The sequence below is a fragment of the Grus americana genome, chromosome 4 (assembly GCF_028858705.1).
Source record: "Grus americana isolate bGruAme1 chromosome 4, bGruAme1.mat, whole genome shotgun sequence".
Taxonomy (NCBI): Eukaryota; Metazoa; Chordata; class Aves; order Gruiformes; family Gruidae; genus Grus; species Grus americana.
The window spans coordinates 31,036,264-31,052,236 of NC_072855.1; positions in this window are offsets into that span (position 1 = coordinate 31,036,264).

Sequence of the window (15,973 nt, forward strand, 5' to 3'; positions counted from 1 at the left end):
AGGAAAATACTAACACCTTTTCTTCCAGAAAAGCCATTTTTAAATGTAAAAAAGAAAATCTCAAACCATATTAAAAAAAGCAATTCTTGAGTGGCGTAGCTTTTTAAGTCACTTCAGCCCTCAGAATCAATGTGGTTTTGTTTTGTTTCAGTTTGTTCTTCGTTGCTTAGTAGACTTTTGGGGCTTTAGTGAGGTAGTTCCAGCAGGCAGACTTTTAAATGGAAAAAATGCTCAGCATCACTGCAGTAAAACAAATCCTAACCTTTGTTTGTGCAACACAGTGTTGGGCAAAAGTTGGTTTTGAGTAAGTTTTTTTAGGTATGAGAGTTGACAAAGCTGCATTTGCAGCTTGGTCTCAAAATGAGCTGAACAGGGCTAGACTGCTACCAGGATCTCTGCCATTTCTGTATGTTTCTGTACAGTGTGGGTTTTCCAAGGGATCTTAATTCCCTTTGAGAAAATTGGAGCTGTGGGTTTTCAGTACTTCTGAAATAAGGCCTTTAGTAAATTATTTAATTATACTTAGTAATTATGTATGCACTAGTGAGTATTAAAAAAACCCAACTACACATAGGATAAACAGTTAACTACATGTTGGAAAGATAAGGATCTCATTAAAAATAAAAAGGGAGGCAAAACATAATAGGATCTAAAATACTTAACCAGGTAGAGTAAAGACAGAGAGAGAGAGAGAGTTTAATGGCTAGATCCAATAAAGGACTTAAGTACCTAAAGCAGGATTTAGGGAGAATTCAGGTGCCTAAGTCCAAAAATGCGATCTGAGAAATCTCACACAGCTGCTGTCTAACCCAGGAGATGCCTAAAATCAGAAGGCTCTTCCTTGATTTTAATTTATATCTCTAGAGTGTCGAGGATTTTACTGCTGTGCACATTCAGTGTGCAGCAGCTGGAGCAGTTTAGTGCCTGTTTCCCATTCAGCTGTTTACAGTCCTCAGCTTCAGTGTCCAAGGGGCTCTGTTTTGTCAGTATTCTCAGGCTACACCAAGCACACGTTCATGTTCCGAGCTGCTTAGTTTGGTGTAGTTGCTTGCTTTAAACATCAAGGATGGGGAGATTGAATAACCTTTTATTTAATAACCTGTTAGATTACTGATACAAGAGTTAGAAGATTCAGTTTGGTTCTGTCTGAGAGTGTTCAAACCCATCTCCTCCCTCCAAGTAATTGATCTTAAAGAGTGACTGCATGAATTTAAATTGTCTTGGGAGCATGAATTAGAGATGAGGATGTGTCACTCCCTGCTAAATGCCCTGTTCCTTGGGATCAATCTCACACATCGTTTCTATTTCTACAGAATTCTTTGCTTCACAGTGGCACAACTTTAACAGGAACAGAGCAAAGTCGTCTTTCTTTTCCATATACCTGTCTCTTGCTGGGTAGGATCACTTTTCTGCCATATATTGGCTTGAGTCTTTTTTGTTTAGTGGGGATACACAGCAACAATAGGTTGCTCTATGGGAGGTGTTTTTCTCACTTCCTCCTGTTGTCCTGGCTGTGATGTAACAGAATACAGCAAGCCCTGCTCCATTTTTTTTTTAACAGAATGGTAATTGGATTCTACAGTTAAGAGAGGACTCCAGGCTGTGAATTGTGAGCACACTGAGGTGTCTGTGTCTTGGCCTGAGTTAAGTTTCTAAGGAGCTGCGATAACACTGCTGCCTTTCTTGCAGACTAGTGTTAGACAGCTGTGATGCCTCAGGATGGTACCAAACTTCATCATACATACTGTATAGCGTACGCAGGTATTTCATGTGATGTTCTAGATTCTTTGTCGGGAAAGGAAAAACAGAAAACTTAAAAAACAGTTCGCAATCATATAATTTTAAGTGTCCAGTTAACTGGTTCCTTTGCTTGTACCAGGAATGAATGTATCCCCTTCTAAAATGCTTCACATTTGTCACGCTTAATGTTAGCATGTTTGGATGTATATGAATATGTTTAGATGGTATTAATATCAACTGCCATTAATGAATGGGGTTCAGTAAATCTGACAATTATACTTTGAAATTGTGGAAATACATTGACTATCCTGAAAACACCAGTAAGTGGAGTCACTCATTTCCCTGTTTTCATGTTCACTGTATTTTTTCTTTTCCCATACATGATGCAATGTGGTTGTACATTCCAAAAGATAGCTGAATGTTTCTACATGTGCAGGACAACAAACTTAAAAATGTGATCAAGGAGGTTTTATTTAAAATTTCTCCAGTTTAAAAAAGTAATTTAGCTCCAGATGTGACATGAGTCATATTTGTCTTTTCTTTAGGAAGAGAATCCTTGGACTGATTGGACTCCTTTCTTCTGCCATTGTTGCCCGGTAGGAGAGTTGCATATAATCAACAGATTTATAAAATAGCTAAATATTCAGTGGAATATTTGCTCCTGTTAATATATGTTGTAATTCAAATAGTAATGCACTTACAGTGGGAAATACTAAATTTAAAGAGATACAGAGCTTTGAATAATCAGTTATTGGTTCTTGAAGTTCAAGCTTTTAGTGCAAGACTTTAACTGAATAATGAACAAAAAGCAGAATAATAGCTAAAGTAGTACTAAAATGATTGTCATTAGACAAGGATTTTTTTAATAAAAAATGCTCACTGAGAAAGTGTGCAAAAAGCAAAAAAGTCAGCATTTTTTCAGTTTATAAGATGTTTTCCTTCAGCTGAAAGTTGCTGGCTAACAGTTGTTGCATATACTAAAATATTTTTTTCTGAGTGGTAATAGATTCACATTAAAGAAAAAGTACAAGCTGGTTATTTTTAAAAGAATGTATAGCAAAAGTAAAAGATAATGATTGGGATATGTGTTCTGCCTTACAATGTGATATTTAAAGAACAATTTGGTTTGATATCTGTTTATATATTGACTAATATTTTCTAATATGTTCCCTGATATATATTCTCTAATGTATCCCTTGCCATCAAGTTGGATGTTTTGCATCTACTTATGATCATCCTCTGAAATAAGTTATATTGACATATATTTAGGTTTGAATATATTTTGCCAAATAGGAGAGTTCTCTTTTAATGTCTAATAATTATTGCTGTTTGTTCTTACACAATTAAAAAAGGGGAGAAGAATTACAGTCATTACATCATATTTGCATTAAAAGTATGCCTGTACTGTAAAACCAAATCTTAAACCAAGGGAAAAGGAAGGAAAAAAGCTTATTATGCTGATATCTAGCCTCTTGAAAAAAAAACAAACCCTTTATTTTCTGGGTAGTCAATAATAAATGTGGAATTAAATTCAGAGTTTCAGTCAATTAAAATACATTTTAAGAAACACTTATAGAAATCAGAAAATACTTTGCAGCCTACTTATAGTGGTGAGGAAAAAAAATATTTGTTACTACTGGACTGGACTTCAGGCAGAGATGTGTATACTACTATTGACCATGATTGTCAAGTACCTTTGCCTACATCCAAACAGTGTACATCAGTGCTGCTAGTACTAAATAAATCACTGAGTTTCTGGATAGTTAATGATAATGTTACCACTCTTTAAAATTTCAAAAGGAGTTAATATAGTTACAAAATTTGGATTTACTTATCTTCTTAGATTAACTTGTTAGGATCAGAGGAGTGACTGCTGCTTGTCTTAGGTATTTCCCATTCATAGAGTTTGCATGTATAGCTACTTTTTTCCTTATCTAATATGCATCCTTCCTTCAGAAATTTTGGAGCACTGGGCAACTACTTCCCAACATACAATACATGAATTTTCTTCAAAGACTGTGAATAGTACTCTTTACTAAATGTAATGTTATGTGAAGAAAATCTAAACTGGAAAAAAAGTGATTACTTGGAACTTAATCAAAGTGGCAGAAAACATTTATTTAATTAAATGGCCTAATTAGCAATAATTTACCTCTTAGCAACAAGATGAACATTACAGTTTATTCTGACTATTCAATATCCCCTTTCTACTTTGGCTTGTACCTATTTACTATTACTTACATTGTGTTTGCTTCTTGATCATTAGCAGCATCACACAGCACATTGAGCACGAGAGGCTGGGATATCACAACCACATTTTTTCAACCTTTCCTACAAGCATAGTGCAAGAAATGTACACCTTTATATTACTTCTACCAAAGACAGCAGATGACAGGATTGAGTTTAGAGACCATTAGTTTTTTCAACAGAGCACGGGATCGTACGGGAAAGAAGTGAGCACTCTCAAATTCTTCATTTCAGCATGACTGTATAAAGAACATTTAGTGTTTCAGTCTTTCTCCTACCTGTCTTTCTCCTTCACCATATTTATACATGAAGATAAATGAGTATCTGGCTGTTGTCCACAGTTGATCTTTGTAGAGGCAAAAGCACACCTCATTTAATTTCATTTCCATTCCTGACAAAAAACAGAATAGCACTTTTTTTTTTTTCCTCCAACATACATTGGACGTAATTTGTCCATGCAGTGGTTCAGCATTTCAGTCATATGAGTCTAGACTGATCACACTTTCTCACAGGTGGCTCTGTGGTAAGTAGCCCATCCCAAATGGATTCTGTCTGTCCTGTGTTCTGTCCTTGTCATGCTGTATATAAGCATTAAAGTTTAGGAATCTTCTTAAATTATTTGTGTCCCTCACCTCCTGCTTATCCAGGAAGGGTTTCGCAAGAGCTGAAAGACTGTGGTAAGCCCATGCCTATGGGAGTATTTTTTAAATCACATAATATATTCTATTTATCTTTGTATTTCTACCTCTAATAATAAAAGTCACAGTGCTTTAAGCGAACAGTTTATCCTGCTGCTTTTCAGGGGTTTGTTGGCAGGCTGGATGTGTTCCATGTTTGCATTTTGCTGGGCTGGTCTTGGTAGATGACCTAAGAGCCCCAACCCACACCCAGTGCATGCCTGTCCCTTGCTGAAGAGCGGAACACTTGACAAGCTGTTGTCATTGTTTTCCGTTGTGACACATTGCAGAGCCTTCTTGTTACAAAGTACTTGGTGTGCATCGTGGGTCTCTCAGCTGTGGAGATTTGATGTCTGGCTCACTGCGTCGTCTCATCACTCCTCTAATATTTCATCCTCCTGCTGGTACTCCTTAACACCCCAATTCCTGGCCTTAAATCTAAACCAAAAAGTTAACTATGTAGACTAGATGTAAATTTTATCGTTAATTGTAGAAATAGAAGGTGCAGCATGTTTTTCTTTATTATATGTAAACATTTATTTGAAAAAAAAAAATTTGCTCTCTGAGGTTCTTTGTTTGGTACCTGGATTACCTTGGTAAAAATGGTGAGTGGAATACTCTGATGTTTACAGTACTAACGCCTGGGGGCTAACAGAATTCTTGAGTTCTGCAACATCATTAACAAAATTAATAGTTAGACCAGTATTTGATTCCAGGCTTAAAAGCAGGTTATATGATTGTAGGGCTGATTCATATCTTAGGCAGAGTGTAGCTGTGTTAAGTAAACTGTTACGGTTAAGTTAAACAGTAATGCATCAGAATGAAAGGTTTCTGAATAAGCTGTATGCTTATAGATTACAGTGTATCAGAGCCTGCATCTCAAGAATGGTGACATGAGCAAAGAAGGCAGTAGCCTGTAGTCTAATTTATCCAGATGGCTTTTTCATTGAAAAAGGCTTACATTGTAAGAGAAATATCAGGTATTTGAAGAGGGAAATTCAGGTAGAATAAATAATTACTGGAAAGGAGGTGGAAGGAAAAGGGAAGGTAGTCCATTTATGTTTTCCAAAGACATACTGCAAATCTCATTGATTGTACTTACACTAGTGGGACCTGCTTCTCCCTGAAATCACTTCTTTCCAGGTGGTGTAAAGCTGGAAAGTCATGGATGTGGCTACTTTCCTGCTTTCTGGTGTCACCTAAAGCAAAATATAGGTTGTGTTCAGATTGTACCGTAGCTCAGATTTCCCTGTGTCCACAGCATTTTGGGAGCACAATGATATCTAGAAGGAACTTCTAATCCTTCCTTTCCTGCCCCAAACTGAAGAATATGAATGATAACATGCACCAGTGAACCTGAACCAAGTCTTCAGTCTTGGTACTGCTTCATTTTGACACAATGGCTACCTTTCTGTAGATCTCAATAGAAAGCCATGATGCTTTTACCAATTACTACTGCAAATAAGTTTCTCCCCAGAATGACTGTTTTAAGAAGTCTTGCTTTTAAATCATCGTTTTTAAGGTGATTTACATAAGAAATAACAGTGATGGATTTTTGTTTTTAAATAAGCACTTGTACAATGTCATTGGCTTAGACGTTCTAGTCAGTTGATTTTTTGAAAATTTTGGGTTTCAGAATATGGGGTTTTAGCTTAGTTTCCACTATTGTTTCCACTGCATACTTAATTCCTACAATTCTCATGTCATTATCCTATTAAAATATATACACGAAAATACATGTATGTACCTGTGAACAAAGTATTTACAACCCTTTCAAAAACAGTTTGCATTAGCTTCTGTAAGGCTTAGTGTTTTCTGAACAAAAATTAAGTTGAGTTTTAAATGAAGAGGGTAATAAGTACTATTAAATGTAAAAAAAAAAAAAAAATTACTACTTTTGCCCCTGTTTGTACTTCTGTCTGTCAAAGTGGTACAGTGTGCCTTTCCAAAAATTTCAGTAGTTTGTCTTCTGTGTGATCAGCATGCAATATGCTGTGCAGGTCCTATCTTAGAAAGGCTTACCCCGTTTTGGTTATTTGAGCTTATCATAGGCTTTTCTTACAAGTACACAACTTGATTCATCATTTCTGCTGTCAAAGAGAAAGGATGTTCACATGAGAACTCCTTGCTGCACTTTTGGATAAAGGGAAGGACACGCAGGTGGTGGAATCACTGGTACCAAGTGGGAGCTGCCAGTAGCAGTGAGCTGGCTCAGTTTATCCTGCAGCGAGAGGACATATGCTGCAGAACACAGGCCTGAAGGCCAAACTAGGTGTGCAGCACAGCCCTGGTGGACCTCCTCGGGGTAACTGCTGCATGGGTCACCAGCTCCTTGATGTACTGTGGTCTTCTGGTCAGGATCACTACTGCATATTACAGGTTAAAGGAAAGAAAAGAATCTTTGGAACTGTTTATAATGTGTATGAGCTTCCCTCCAAAGAAATCAGCGTTTTAGTTTCATTAGTAAGTCTTAGCTGTGCATGCCTGTATTCCTGCTTTAGCCCATATTCCAAACTGCTAGCACCACCCTACCAAAATGTACACTTTCTCAGCCACTGCTGTTTCTCCTGCAGCAGAGACACTATCTGTAGTTCCACTATTTGGCTCTTGGAGTTAGGAGCAGGTCTGACGAAAAAGTCCTCAAAGAGGCTCAAGAGGAATTAAAAAGTAATTGTGAAGGAAATTCATGGTACTTATAAAAAATTGCATTGTTATTCATGGAAGGTGTTAGGTAGTAGATAGAATGAAATTAGGAAGGGTTTGGGTTTTTTTTAAGTTGTGTCCAATTTCTTTTTTTCTTCCAGGTAGAACAAAAGTTACTTTTTTTAATTTTTGCCCACTCAGTTGAGATGTAGACACACAAACGTGCACCCCTAAAATCAGACCACTTTTTATTTCTTTATTCTTTAACAACTGACCTGACATGGTTTATTTCATGTAAATTCAACTCAGCATTTTCCATTTTAGGTCAGTACCACATGGGAATTTTAGAGGGGCTTGATGTGCCTGTTCTGCTGTATGAGCTAGATTCTCTGGCCAGAATGTACTTCTCATGATGCAGAAGAAAATTCACAGATCTCCAGGCAGATGTTGTTTTCCTGCAGCCTTGGCCCTTAGAAGGAGTGGAAGTTGGAATTCTTGCTTAACTTGGTGAATGTGCTGAGTTGGAGATACATTCGGTGTTTAATGAACTAGTTGGAAACAATGTTTCGGATGAGATGGAGAAAACAAAATAATCATAGATTGAAATTATGTTTAGTTTTCTCACTAGAAAATTGGCAGTTAACAATTGCATTATTCGTAAAAAAATCTTTCAAGCAAGAAACTGAAGTCAGTTCCATTTGCATGAAACTGATGGTCTAAGATTTTAAGCAATTTTCTGATTACTCTGTCATATATAATGCATCGCACAAGCATTACATGTTTGAATGTAAAAGAACTGCGCTTTTCTGAAAGTGAAGATAAAGACAAAAATAGAGATTGTTGCCAGCCTTTCAAATAATTACTTAGTATGATAAGTTTGGTAGTAAGGTTTTAAAAACTGCATTTGTATATTGAGGAGATTCAGCTTTCGGTGGAACAGTGTAGTTACTGAAAACAACAAAAAGAATAAACTATATTTTAGTAACAGGGAACAACAGGCTCACTTTTAACTGTTTTCATTCTATTATGCATAACCGTTTCAGTTAGGCAAGAATTTTAATAAAGAGCTGCAACTTTAAGTCCTTTTGGTTTGTCATCAGAGTTTAAATTTCATGAGTACCACAGGACAGTTTCCATACTTGATCTGCATAATCCCCACGGCAGGCCACTGAGTTCTGGGTCACCAAAGCTTCATTCATGTTGGAGGTTGTGGGCATGTCAGCCTTAGGCGAGAGTATAGCATCATTTACGTTCACACAGAAAAGTATTCTTGCGGTTGTACTTACTTCTAAGGCACTGACTTTTGTCCTTTGGAGGCCTCCAGTTGTGTTGTCAGAGCAGAATGGGATGAGGTAGCAATAGGAGTCTGTATTTTGCTTTGTTTTGTTCCTTTTGCTCTCCTCTTACCTCAACCGTTGCATCTGCGCAACTGCCAGAACAATGAAATGCCTGGTGTAGCCACAAGCTACCAGTTGGGTTTCCACTAGAGAAATTTCCACTGAAGACTGTCTTTGGGCGTAGGCAAAGGAAGCAGATGCCAAAGGTATTAAGCTGCCGGGAGCAGTCACTGTCTGTTCCATCTGTGCCAGCTCTGTACAGCTTGTAGCCCCTTCCTCTTGCTGCTTTGCTGACGTTATGGGAGGAAAGTGTTGGAAACCGCAGGAGTTGCTGCAGAGTCGTCAGTGGCTTTTCCCAGCCGTTAATTTCATGCTGTCCTCCTTTTTCCTCCTAATTTAGGGATCATGTTGCTACAGAAGTAAAGCTGGTTTTCTAAGAATTTGCTCTGACTTTCTAGGCACAGCTCATTTCCTCACCCACCCTCCACCCCTTTTGTATGAAAAGCCCTTTCTGGTTTCTGGAACCTCAAACAGTATAGAATTGTTATAAGATAGATCTGGGTTTTAGGGAAAAAACTGCTTGCAGGAGTAATAGTAGGAAGTGCTTATGTAGGAGTATGGTGAGAATTTAAGTTTGCTTTGACACTAGTGATTGACAGTGAATGGTGTTTTGAGTGATCTTCTGTACAGCTGAAGTGGAGTTACGCTGGTGGTTTTGCAGCAGTGGATATTTCCAAATATTCCCCCAATATACATACAACTACAAGGTGACACCACTGCAAAGAAGTGACAGGACAAGAGGCAATGGGCACAAACTGAAATACTTAAGAATATTTTTTACTGTGAGGGTGGTCAAACTCTGGAACAGGTTGCCCAGAGAGCTTGTGGAGTCTCCATCCTTGAAAATATTAAAAACCTGAGTGGATGTGGCCTGAACAACTGCTGTCGTTCACCCTCCTTTGTGCAGAGGGTGGACCAAAGATCTGCAGTGGTCCCTTCCAATCTGAACCAATCTGTTCCTCTGTTGTAAGAAAAGCACACAATAATCCTTTTCAAAGTGAAGTGGCAATTCCCTGGAGTATTGCTCTGGCTTCCCACAATTTGTGGTTCAGAGACTTCTTAATACATTCTGTTGTCGCTTTAGTGACCTTTAATTATTACAAAGGATGTAAGTGTAAATTACACATGCAACAAGACACCAAAATCATTATTGATGAATAGCTCCAGTTGTATAGTCACTAATAAGAAACATTTTGAGTAATAACGAGACAGCTTTTGGTTTCTGTGAAGTTTGTAGTTAAAATTTCCATTGACTTCATGGGGCCAGGGGTTTGACCCGTTACATTTTACATCTGACATAAAATATGAACCGGAGCAAAGTGAATAGGTTAGTTATATATTTAAACATTTTATAAAACCAAAACTTAACTATAATAGGAAGTTCAGGTTACTTCTGCCTCCAGCCATCAAGCAGCTATCTCTGGTCTGCTCTTTGCACAGTCTTGTAGTTGCTGTGCACCAGCTATGTGCATTACTTGCTGGCATGATGATCTGTCTGTTTGGCAGGAAGGAAGAGCTGGGAAGCTTCATTATTCTATAGAAAGGCTTTTAAATGTGTAGAAACAGGCTGGGACTGCACAGTTGAGGAATGGGCCCTTTTATATGACAAGCCACACTTTGTACTATGGTGTACAAAGAAATCTCTTGATTTCTAATGTTTGAGAGTGGAAAATATTATTCTCCTGTTTGATAAATGAAACTGACTGTCTCCAAAGCAAGCATATAAGTAATAGAATAAACATATTTTCTCACTAAAGGGATAGTTTCAGAAAAAGAGGATTAAAATTCTTGGAAAATCAGTGAGGCAGCTACAAGTGTCAGGTGATTATATGGCCTTATGTAAGTACAGTGTTTGATGTCTAGCCAAGTATTTCTAAAACTTATAGAGTAACTTCTGTTCACATTTAGGCCAGCATAAATCTGAAAGCACTTCCAAAAAATCAGGGAGCAGTGTTTGCTCCTATGATAGAGCTTTTTTTGAAAGGAAAAAAAGTCTGTATCAAAAGAAATGTATTTACTACAGGGAATTCCTAAAGGGGATGATGTGGTTAAAACAGAGGCTTGCAAGAATTGAATTTTCTTGCTGCCTTTCTTGTAGATCTCCTGTACTGTGTGGGGGATGCTATCTTTGTGGCTCAATTTCTGTCTTAACCACAGCAAAAGTTTTGTGTTTGTGTATCTCTGATATTCAAACAATGTAGTGTGTGGGTGGGGGTGTGGTTGGCAGGTACATTATCTATTTGTTGTATGGCAGTGTATTAAAATAATTTTGTTCATTATTGTTTTTGTTACATGGAGGAAAACTCTAGTTGGAACTAACTGGAAGAAAATCTTTTTAAGTGTTTGGGTTTTTTTTTAAATTTTAGTCCCATTTAGTCTAGTAGTGCTGGTGGTAATAAACTGCTTCTGAAGTGAATCCATCTTAAATAAGTAATTTATTTGTATTGTTTGGTAGACTTTTTTAATGTGTAAAAGTCTTTCAAAGGCTTTTTTTTTTCCAAGATAGCATCCAGAATGCAGCTTGTGTTCCATAACGTTATTTTTCTTGCACATCCACTCTTTTTTATCTCATGCTCATTTTTCTGCAGTTTATATCACGTTACTTTTTCACTTCAGGCTTGAAATACCTTTAAACTTGGTGAGAGACATAATACTATTGAAAAACTCTCTTTGACTCGTGCAAATCTTAAGGTTTTAGAATTAGAAAATCAAGATCCTACATTGGTAAAACATTGCTTGAAATCCTGAAGATGACTGGCTAAATCCAGTGAGCACTAATTAGGTAGAATTTGTCAGTCTGTCCATCAGTCAGTTGTAACAAATATTCCTGATCACATACTGAACATGCACAAAGCAAGAGACTAGATATGGTGAGTTGAAGAACTGTCTTCAGAATGATCCTTCTTTCAAAAGAGATTTATGTTCAAACAGAAGCATAAAATGTTTCCAGATGACCACAGAATGAAAGCTGTCACAGGGATCTCGGGAAAGGAAGTCAGAATAGACAAGAATGTACTTGGAAATGTGTTAGCTTTTACTGAAAGTGCAAATTCGGCCGTCAGAGAAGTCCTGGAATGCCTGCTAGGCTGTATTTTCTGTCCCCAGTAGGCAGCATCAGATGAATCATCATGAAAACCAAACAAGGCAACTTTACTTGAGAGAGAGAATACAGAATATGAACCCTTGCAGAGACAATCCAACTGCCATCTGTATGTTTTACTGATGAATGGCATTATCGTATCTTTTTGTGCCAAATGAGTAAACTATTTTCACCACACGAATACTGTGTACTCCAGCACATGCTACATGCAATCTACCAAGTACAAATTTCAGGGTGATCTTCGCAATGTGAATTCACTCTGCCAGTTGGAAACCTATCCAGCCAATTCATGTTAGAAAACTAATGCCAAAAGAAGTGTAGGCCTGTGATGAAGGATTGGGTCATCAAAACCTCACAGCTTTCCAGGAGCTTATAAAATGCAACTGCATCCATCACTGCCAAATTAGTGAGTAAGTACATGTTAGCAACCAATTGACTCAGTTACAGCGAGATGTACAAGCTGAAAATGTGTAACAAAGAAAAGAATGATGGCAAATAGGAGGATGGTATGCAACAGTATTTCAGTGAAGAATTGGAAGATAATAAAGAGAAGAATTAAGATGCTGAGGTTTTCTCTACTGCTTTACAGGAGCCTTACTGTACATCTAACCTAAGGAAAATAACATTATCAGTTTACAGTCTAAGTAATATGAATATGTATTCTGTACTTGTAGTAAGAACTCTTTTTAATCAATACCTAATCTTTGTAAAACAAACATATTCTTCCATAATGAAATAGTTATCATAGCTAAACTATCCCTCAAAGAAGGTTTTCATATTAGCAAAGCCTAGAGATCTGTATTCTCAAAAAGCATTCACTAGCCCAGATGTAACAACTTTTAAGATCTTAAATTTTGGCTCATTGAGTGGTGTTTCTTTGTGCAATCTGTTTTCCCATATAATAAATCCTACTCACAGATTTCCCAAAGCCTCTGAAAATCCATAATTTCTGGCAGCTCATGTTTATGGTATGACAATGTGGTTTCAGTGGAATAATGTTAGTAATGGACCCATGTCTGCCTGCGTAAAGCTCAACTTTTCATATCAATTAGAGGAAATAATTTACAGCGACAGAATATAAATACCATCAGAGTTCACATTATGAATATATAAGGGAAACAATGTGACATGTTTGACAGGTGTCCTTCCTGGTCTTGGTGCTGTTTGGTGTATCTTGTGCTGTCTTACACAGCACTGTTCAGTGCTAAATGCTTTCAAAACCAGAGGATATCGAATGGTGTTTAGCACATTCCCCCTTTGTAACACTGGTAAGCGCAGCATTTAAAAATGCTGCCGTTACAGAGCAATAAAAGTAAGCTTTACCATGAAGAATACCGCCATTACATGGCTTTTGGCAGTAGTGCAAAAGGACTTTCTGGAATTGTGTTGGTATGGCCTCAGTCTTTGAAGACACAGCTAGGATTTTGGTTATGCTTGTAACAGTACATACTGCAAACTGTTGACAAAAGTTACACTTTTCCTTTGTTTAAGATGCGTGTTTTTCTTGCATTCTGTAGTACCTTTCATCTCAAGATATGTTTAGTAAATAATTTATGAAGCATTGAAGGTTTTTTGCCCCCACTTTTGGGTGGAACACACTGCTGTATGCCAGCAACATGACTTGTTAGGACAAGAAGTAAAGCACAATGTCTAGTTGATATTGCAGTGCAAAGATTTGAAAGGCAAAAAATACACCTTTACTTGAGATTCACTTCTTAACATTGGAACAGACATCTCTCCCAAAAACTCATTTAACTTACAAAAATTGTTAGAACAAGAATCTCAGTCTTATCTGAAAAATGGTGCTTCTGAAATACTATATTAGTAGAAATATCGCTTTCTAACACTGATTGAGTAGAAGATCAGAGATTATGTAATAAATTACTTACGTGACTTCCTGTTGCACCGTGGATTTACATGCCAGGTCCTTTAGTTGAGTATGTGATCAACTATTTAACTCTGGGAAAAATAAATAAGAAGAAGTTACAAGATGTAAATTTAAAATGTACAAAAAGTTTGAACAACTTGAAATTTTATCACGTTTTGAATATTTCACCTTTATAACAAATAAAGCTAACACAAAGAATTTTTTCTTATTTGAGACTTGTAATATAGTGATTTGTGTCTTGGGAGAGACTTTTTTTAAACATTTCATGATATTATCTGCCAAACTCTGTTAAAAGATTTACTGAGTGGTGTCAGGGCTCAGTTATTGTACAGTTCTTCAGTGTTAATATATCACTCTTTCATGTGGAATGGAATTACCAAGATTATTTCTCATGACATTTTCTTGGAAGCAGTAATCATTTTTTGTGTCTCATGACATTTGAATTCCATGATGATTTTTTAAATGTGTTTAATTTTTTGAAGATGTTGAACAATTTCCACATCATTTCTTTCTTTGTCTTTCACAAGAACCTCTAATATTACCAGTAGCAGTACAATTCCTCTTTGCCCTATTAATTGGCTCTGCCTTGCCACAGGGGAATCACGTTTTTCTTTCAAATTGTCCAATTTTAAAAAATAAGATAAACTGAGATCGATTTGTTTAAACCCTTATTTATCCTTTCAAACCTGAACAAATAATTGTGTGTCCTAAACCTTTTTTTCCCAACTACATCAAGTGCTCTTGTAGAAGGTAATCCTTGTCCCACAAAGCTTACCTTACTTTCCTGTCGAGCGATCTGCATTCACCAAGGCTATGGTGTGACTAAAATATGTCTGAAGGAGGAATGTGTCTGAAAGAACTAGTGATTCTGTAACAGTTGGTTCTGATTCTTCGTTAAACCTGGGAGATGAGCGGGAGCTCATATGCGGTCACTGGATGCTGTACAATCACAGAAGGGTTTTTTTCGGGCCCCACAGTCCCTCTCTCTGCCATGCAAGGCTGTGCTCTACATTGAATTGGAGTTCAGCTTTTGAGCTTGAAGTGTCCCAGGATGAGACTTGCAATCAGTTTCCTTGAGAAAGTGTCCCAGGATGAGAGTTGCAATCAGTTTCCCTGAGAAACTGTCCCTTAGCAGAAGTCCAAACACATAAGAAACTTTTTCCTGTTCTTCAGACTAAGAATTATCTACCTTATTTTTATTGAATTCTTCTAGTTATTTTCCTGCCTACAATTCTAAATGTTATCTCTGCAAACATGTTTGACCCTGCTAGTTATTGCTTAGCTAGTTGCCTTCTGACAGCATGTTTGATGTCCAAAAAAGTCAAAGGAAAAAGCATATTTCATTAGTTATTCTGGTTTTGCAAGTCAAAAATGTTTCAAAACAGAAACTTTTTGTAAGGCATAAAAGGCAGCAATAGGAATTCATATTTTTAGTTTGTTGTAACTTCTCCAAAATGTCTACCACGTTGTTGACTCAGTGGCTTTCAGAGGAGGAGAACTGGATCTCAGTCATCATACTTACATAAGAAAATAATAAAAAAAAAAAAAGCAATTTGTTGATCTTCAGTCCTCTGGCTGCCTAGATTATCTTCACAATAACCTTTGCAACCTTTGATTAAAAAATGGTACACAGAAGAAAGTCTACCTATTAATGAAGCTTAGTTTACTTGTGCTGGAAATTAAAAATGTGGGTGACTACTTTTCAAACTAGAATAGTGAGTTGTGTTACAGCACTGAGAAGGTTGATACACAAAAGTAAACCATAGCAGAACAAATCCATAAATAAGAAATCTTGAAAGTCAGATTAATTATATGTGTTAGCTTTTTAAGTCATCAGAAAAGAATGTTATTCTTTTTTAACTTAATGAGCACATGAGTCTGTTTATCACATGCCTCTACAAATAAGTATCTTTGCAGATGTTTTCTCTTTGTTGAAAATATTTTTTCTCCCCTCAGGGCATGCTACATTATTAAATTAAACTATGAATTTTCCTTGCTTATTACAGAAGGTATTTAGAACACTGTGGCACACATAGCACTGGCATAACTTTTTAATATAAATTTTAAGAACTATTTACAGATTATTTCAGTAGTATAGCACTGATATATTTTATCTGGCAAAACTTTTTAATATGAATTTTAAGAACCATTTGCACATTATTTCAGTAGTTCATTGATGCTATGTCTGGTTAATCAAAAATGATTGCTAATTTTATTGATAGTGATACTTCTGGTAAAACAATAAATACCATGAATTTCACTGACAGCTAAATGGTCTGGG